Below are 6,716 nucleotides of genomic sequence, written 5' to 3'. Positions count from 1 at the left end.
TGTACTAAAATTATCTTTGAGGAATCCTTAAGCAATAGTTTTGTTTTATTTTCATTTATTTATGCATGTACAGTAGTATCAAGATCCAAACATTTTATGTTGTACATATATAATTATGCAAAAATATTAATTGATATGTTAATTTTAAATTTAGCTGCTTGGCAATTGAAGGAAAAAAAGTTATTTCATAGGGTTAACTGCTTTTTCCCATTGACAGACTTCCTAATTAAAGTTAATTCTTTTTCAATTCCTTGATTAACTCTCCACGTGCACGCTCGGCTCTTTCTTCTTCCTTTTCTTTTCTTTGGTTTTCTATATAATCTTTCAAAAACTCTAAAACCTCACTTGAAGCACCCACTTTGCGTTTTTTTCGGTCAGCTCTAGTAGGATCTATATTGTTATTTTCATAACACTTTGCAATTTGTTCTTCTCCTTTTCTCTTGCTGCCTGAACTTGATGACGGTGTGCCTGAACTTGATGACGGTGTGCCTGAACTTGATGACGGTGTGCCTGAACTTGATGACAGTGTGCCTGAACTTGATGACGGCGCAGACGGTGTTCCTGAACTTGAAGACGGTGTTCCTGAACTTGATGACGCCGTTCCTAAACCTGATCACGGTGTTCCTGAACTTGACAGGATTCTTGAAGAAATTCTTTTTTTTTTATAGTTGTACTTGAAGTAGCAACAGGATTAATGAACGAATTACCATCAAGAATTTCTTCCAACTCTTCTTGGAATGGGCAGGTCTTCTTGCCCGATCCACTCTTGCGGTTGTTGTCTTTAGTTCTTTTTAATACTGAGATCAAAGTTTTCCATTTCCCCATCACCTGGTCCCCTGTAAACTTGAAACCTTTTGATATTTAGGACTCAGATATTTCTGTCCACATCTTCTTTTTAGTATTTTTTCCGATCTGAATGTCGTCCATCCTATTTTTCATTTCATAAAATAATAACTTTGTAGCCTGTGCAGGCCAAAACACAGGGCCATGATTTTCCTCTGATTCTGGACTCAATGAAGGACTGGTTGAACTAGATGCAGTGTGTGGTTTTCCTGCAACAACAGAATTATTGACATATATATCTTCAATTTTCTGTACAAAAATACTATTTAATTAAATGTTTCATATGTTTGGTTAAGAAATATAGTCTCTAATATTCCGTCTGCAGATATTAAAATTCCGTTATAGGTTACAGTGTTTGAATAAATTTAAGATTGATGAGCTCTTATTCACAGTTTTGTAAATCTATTATCGTGATAGGAATTTCATGCAATAGCTGTAGGTTTTGAGTTTATACGCTCACTGAAGTTCTTTATGCATAGTCAGAAAACAAAAAATAAAAATCAGGTCTACAGGTGCTTGAGGACAAGCCCCCTCCCACTTCGTTATAGACCCCTGGGCTTTTTTCTCACAAATTATCTTTCAATGTGATAAGATCTATACCAACAATTAAAAAATAACTTAAAACAAGTGACTTATACGAAAGACGAATAGGGCCACATAATTTTTTTTATCTCATTATAACGAGATAACGAGAAAAAAATATAGTAATTACTTAAATTAATTAATTATAGTCTATAATCTCGAACTAATTAGAAAAGATCTTGTTATTACGAGATAAATATATCATTTATACTAGAAAAGATCTTGTTATTACGAGTTAAAGACAAATAGTGCCACATAAAAAATATTTTATATCGTAATTACGAGAAAAGATCTCGTATTAACGAGAAAAGTTCTCATTATTACGAGGTAATTATCTCGTTATAACGAGAAAGATCTCGTTATTTTGAGATGATTATAAATATATATTTATGCCATTATCTTGGAATTTTTTCTTTCATAAAAATGTGTGAAGAGGACAAAGTTATTAAATTGTGCTTCGATTTTATAGATCTTTTTCGTAAGAACGAGCTCTTTTCTCGTAATTACGAGATAATTAACTCGTAATAACAAGATCTTTTCTCGTAATTAGCTAATTAACTCGTAATTACGAGATAATTAACTCCTAATAACGAGATCTTTTCTCATTATAACGAGATCTTTTCTTTTAATTACGAGATATTTTTATGTGACCCTATTCGTCTTTCGTACTTATAAAATCCATCCTACATTCTATATATAAACATTACTTTATATCCGGTATACATGTATATATATAATTATATATATATATAGAGAGAGAGAAAAATGTTAGTTAAGCAAATTTTCTGAACTAAATAGGATAATTAATATATCCCAAATGCGTCATCCATATATAATTTACATGAAACAAGAGGCCCATGGGCCACATCGCTCACCTGAGAAGCTTTGACCATTCTGTTCATTACCAGATTTCCCCTTTGTAATACATTATGTATCCCCACCCTACCCCACTGATCATAATTAAGACATTTTGAGATCAACAACCCAGAATCCTTCCATGTGCAAATAAGTTTCAGCTTTTCTGGCCCAGTGGTTCTTGAGAAGAAGATCTTCAAAGATTTTTCGTATATACATGTATTTTTATGTAAAACCTTGATCCCCCCATTGTGGTTCAACCCTTCCCCTTGGGGTGATGAATTTGAACAATTTAAAGTCTACATTACCCAAGAATGCTACCGCATAAGTTTCAAATTTTCTGGCCCCGTGGTTCTAGAGAAGAAGATTTTCAAAGATTTTTCCTATATATTTTTATGTAAAACTCTGATTACCAATTGTGACCCCACCCTTCCCCCGGGGGTCATGATTTAATTTAGAATCTACACTATACCAGGATGCTTCCACATAAGTTTCAGCTTTTCTGGCCCAGTGGTTCTTGAGAAAAAGATTTTCAAAGATTTTTCCTATATATTTCTATGTAAAACTTTGATTCCCCATTGTGGCCTCGCTCTTTCCCCGGAGGTCATGATTTGAACAATTTAGAATCTACACTACACAAGAATGCTTCCACATAGTGTTGGCAACGAGTACCCGGTTAACCGTCGAACGTTGCGAGTATCGGTTAGTAAAACTGCTTTTCGATTACTCGGATAAAATAAATCTTACATAGTAAAGGCATAGAAAATGAATGTTTCATAATCTATAAATGTACACTGACTTCCACATATCCCTAATTTTAGATACCGTTAGACTTGATCTAGTTCATGGTTGTAGTGAATCAAATTGTTTTGATTAGTTATCACAGTTTATATAATTGATAACTTTGATTGCTTGGGGTTTACATATTTTGAAGGCCTGGGTTATAATTACCTCATTTGATAATTAAACGAGGTGCCGCCGAAGACATAATAAACTTAGAGTTGTAACAAAAGAAGAGCTGATTCAAAATCTGTTGAATCACCTAAGCTTGAATTATTCGGAAACCAGCGATTTACTGGACACTCAATATATTAACTAATAATTAATTATGGAGTATGTGAATAACTATTCTCCTTAATTGCAAGATATTTTGGGGGCTGAAAAAGTGTAAACTGGTGATTGACGATGACGTTTTTATTTGTCTTTGTGTGCCGAATTCTCTAATTTTTTTTTATTTTAAAATCGTAAATCTTTGATGATATCGTTTGTATGTATTGTTAATATAATGTCCCTATCATTTGTGTATTACTACTACCGATAAGTATAGAATAAGATTAATAATAGATATTGATTCTTTTACAAAAAATCATCTGAGTAACCGGGTACTCGACCGGAAGATGATGCGAGTAACCGGTTAATAAAAATCGTCCGATTTGCCAACACTACTTCCACATAAGTTTCAAATTTTAAGGTCAGTCGTTATTGAGAACAAAGTTCTCAAAAAATTTTTCTATATATTTCTATGTAAAACTTTGATTCCCCATTGTGGCCCCGCCCTTCCCCCGGGGTCATGATTTTTACAATTAAGAATCTACACTCCTATGATGCTTCCACATAATTTTCAGCTTTTCTGGCCCAGTTGTTCTTGAGAAGAAGATTTTCAAAGATGGTTCCTATATATTTCTATGTAGAACTTACTCCCCATTGTAACCCCGCCCTTCCCCCAGGGGTCATGATTTGGACAATTTAATATCTACACTACCCTAGTATGCTTTTACACCTTACGTTTGTGGCCCGGCCTTTCCCCCCAGGGGGTTATGATTTGAACAATTTAATATCTACACTACCTTAGGATGCTTTCACAGAAGTTTCAGCTTTTCTGGCCAAGTAGTTATTATTGAGAAGAAGATTTTCAAAGATTTTTCCTATATATTTCTATGTAGAACTTTGCTTCACCATTGTAACCCCGCCCTTTCCCCCGGGGGTCATGATTTGGACAATTTAATATCTACACTACCCTAGTATGCTTTTACAGAAGTTTCAGCTTTTCAGGCCCATAGATTCTGAGAAGAAAATTTTCCAAGATTATTTCTAATATATTTGTATGTAAAACTTTGATTCCCCATTGTGGCCCTGCCCTTCCCCCTGGGGTCATGATTTGAACAATTTAATATTTACACTACCCTCAGGATGCTTTCACATAATTTTCAGCTTTTCTGGCCCAGTAGTTCTTGAGAAGAAGATTTTCAAAGATTTTTCCTATATATTTATATGTAAAATTGATTCCCCATTGTGTGGTCCCGCCCTTCCCCCGGGGGTCATGATTTGAAAAATTTATTATATACATTACCCTAGGATGCTTTAACATAAGTTTCAGCTTTTCTGGCTCAGTGGTTCTTGAGAAGATTTTTTAATGACCCCACCCTATTTTTGTCTTTTCATGATTATCTCCCCTTGCGAGGGGATATGTCACTTCCTTTTAACAATTTAAATTCCCCTTCATCCAAGGATGCATCGTACCAAGTTGGGTCAAAATTGGCCCAGTGGTTCTTGAGAAGAAGTCGAAAATGTGAAACGTGTACAGACGGACGGACGGACGACGGATAAAATGTGATCAGAAAAGCTCACTTGAGCCTTCGGCTTAGGTGAGCTAAAAAGTCTAAAATTCCTGAGGGTTTACTTTGAGGGAGGGGGTTCCTGTCCTGAAGCACCTGTTTAGGTCCAGTACAATCTCTTGTCGTATAGCACGTCACATATTTTTCTCACATTATAAGGGCTTCCTACCGGCATGTAATCATTATTTTTAAAAAATCATATATGGTAATTATGTGTTGTTTTATTAGCGTATATAAACTATTACAAGCCAGGAGCAAGCCCCTTGGTTAAATACACATGTTCATATAGGGCCCAATGGTCTTCGTTCTCACATATTGTTGTCACATTACAAGGGCTTGCTACTGGCATGTAATAATTATTTATTTTTTTAAAAATCATATACGGTAATAATGTGTTGTTTTATTATTAGCGTTAACTAACTTTAAATAAATAACTTTTACACGCCAGGAGCAAGCCCCCTGTGGTTACATACACCATAGACCAATATGTCTCTGCATACGCATGTACCATGTGTACTACTAGGGGTAACGTATAAGTCACATATTGTCTCTATTTTCGGGGGTAATTTCTTTAATTTCTGAGGCTAATATTCATTTACCTTCACTGCCTGTAGCACAATGGTGTTGTAAAAAGATTGAGCGGTTGCATATTTCTTTTTGCACGTTTCGCACTCATAGTATGTTATCCCATTCGCCATGTTGTCACGTGTCTCTGCCCACTAAACCTACCGTCATCACGAGAAGAGACGAGAGGTAGGTCTTCCGAAGTCGAAAAAAAAGTGCGTCAGAGGTCTTCCGACTCGATCCAGCAGATGAAAAAAAACACGACCGTGAGTTCCCCTGCTCAGCAGTGCCAAAGGTTGGATCATCATTGGAGACTCAAAGTAGCATTAAAGCCTACACTACTCACCCCCTCTCTGATTAAAGCACTTAATCCATGCTTTGTAAACGTATTAGATGTTTCCATCATTTCATGACAATAACATTTTCTGCTTAATATTTAGGTGGCGTTTTAGAGGTATCTGTATTGAGTCATTTTCATCCTTTTTAATTTTAAACTTCCCCTGTCAGGATTTTTATTTATAAAACTGTGGCTATGTGTGGCGTAGTTTATATTCGGTCTAAAATTTGTTAGTCTGTTACAGAGTTAATGATCAAAGAGAAATAACTCTTGGGTTTGTGTAAAATGAGAATGTGGTATATCTTAGGTTAGACTCTTATTACTGCTGAAACCCGCAAAATAAACTTGTTCATCGTTTCACCCTTCCTGTTTCTAGATTCTGCTAGGTCAGAGTAACATATGTTCAAGAAACGCTATATTCCAGGAAGGCCCCATTAAGAAAACAAGAAGTTAAACTATGGCAACGGTGTGGGCAGTGTTTCTCATTTCTGGCGTTTTATGTACAAGTGTCCAGTACATTTATCCGAAAGAAAACAGTCGCTGTGCCAGTCATGGAGAGACAAGTCTACAAATCCCAGAACTTCTCACCCAACAAGGGAGGATAGCAAGAATCTGTCGATTCCTTAAGGCGAATGGTGAGGAGACTGGAGTATGATGTAACCAGTACTATAGATTCCTTAAGGCGAATGGTGAGGAGACTCGGTGTGTTGTAACCAGTACTTTAGATTCCTTAAGGCGAATGGTGAGGAGACTCGAGGATAGATATAACCAGTACTGTAGATTCCTTAAGGCGAATGGTGAGGAGACTGAGGATGATGTAACCAGTACTTTAGATTCCTTAAGGCGAATGGTGAGGAGACTCGAGGATGATGTAACCAGTACTTTAGATTCCTTAAGGCGAATGGTGAGGAGACTCGAGG

General features: G+C 36.0%; 1 pseudogene; it reads right to left on the bottom strand.

Moving 5' to 3' along the window:
• Positions 1–232: 232 nt before the first annotated feature.
• On the bottom strand, positions 233–5,528 carry LOC134279858 (uncharacterized; annotated as a pseudogene).
• Positions 5,529–6,716: the final 1,188 nt, after the last annotated feature.

Source organism: Saccostrea cucullata, unplaced genomic scaffold (genome assembly GCF_032062105.1).
Source record: "Saccostrea cucullata isolate Sc308-1 unplaced genomic scaffold, CSIRO_AGI_Scuc_v1 ctg5670, whole genome shotgun sequence".
Lineage (NCBI taxonomy): Eukaryota > Metazoa > Mollusca > Bivalvia > Ostreida > Ostreidae > Saccostrea > Saccostrea cuccullata.
The sequence above is the reverse complement of the archived record's forward strand: the minus strand, read 5'-3'. Positions and strand labels throughout refer to the sequence as shown.